The following is a 1059-nucleotide window of genomic DNA, read 5'->3' on the forward strand; positions in this document are numbered from 1 at the left end:
CCAAGACTGAACCCCCAGTGAACATGATTGTTGGGGGGAGGTGGTAATGGGGGGAGGACGGGGAGGGGAAGCCCATGTAGAAGGGGAGGGGGAGGGGGAAGGGGGATGTTGACCCGGAAACCGGGAAGGGGAATAACAATCGAAATGTAAATAAGAAATACTCAAGTTAGTGCTCACTTCAGCAGCACATATACTAAAATTGGAACGATACAGAGAAGATTAGCATGGCCCCTGCGCAAGGATGACACGCAAATTCGTGAAGCGTTCCATATTTTTGAGAACACAAATGCCAGCCAAGGTTACTGTATCCAGCAAAACTCTCAATTAACATTGATGGAGAAACCAAGATATTCCATGACAAAACCAAATTAACACAATATGTTTCTACAAATCCAGCATTACAAAGGATAATAAATGGTAAAGCCCAACATAAGGAGGCAAGCTATACCCTAGAAGAAGCAAGAAACTAATCGTCTTGGCAACAAAACAAAGAGAATGAAAGCACACAAACATAACCTAACATCCAAATATGAATATAACGGGAAGCAATAATCACTATTCCTTAATATCTCTCAATATCAATGGCCTCAACTCCCCAATAAAAAGAAATAGATGAACAAACTGGATACGCAACGAGGACCCTGCATTCTGCTGCCTACAGGAAACACACCTCAGAGACAAAGACAGACACTACCTCAGAGTGAAAGGCTGGAAAACAACTTTCCAAGCAAATGGTCAGAAGAAGCACGCTGGAGTAGCCATTCTAATATCAAATAAAATCAATTTCCAACTAAAAGTCATCAAAAAAGATAAGGAAGGACACTTCATATTCATCAAAGGAAAAATCCACCAAGATGAACTCTCAATCCTAAATATCTATGCCCCAAATACAAGGGCACCTACATACGTAAAAGAAACCTTACTAAAGCTCAAAACACACATTGCACCTCACACAATAATAGTGGGAGATTTCAACACCCCACTCTCATCAATGGACAGATCATGGAAACAGAAATTAAACAGTGATGTCGACAGACTAAGAGAAGTCATGAGCCAAAT

The 1059-nt window shown here is 41.0% G+C and overlaps 1 non-coding gene across 1 annotated transcript; it reads left to right on the top strand.

Moving 5' to 3' along the window:
* Nucleotides 1-169: 169 nt before the first annotated feature.
* Nucleotides 170-276, top strand: LOC120094049 (U6 spliceosomal RNA). Its single transcript, XR_005487725.1, has one exon. It is a non-coding gene; the product is annotated as a U6 spliceosomal RNA (small nuclear RNA).
* The last annotated feature ends 783 nt before the right edge of the window (nucleotides 277-1059 follow it).

Source organism: Rattus norvegicus, chromosome 7 (genome assembly GCF_036323735.1).
Source record: "Rattus norvegicus strain BN/NHsdMcwi chromosome 7, GRCr8, whole genome shotgun sequence".
Taxonomy (NCBI): domain Eukaryota; kingdom Metazoa; phylum Chordata; class Mammalia; order Rodentia; family Muridae; genus Rattus; species Rattus norvegicus.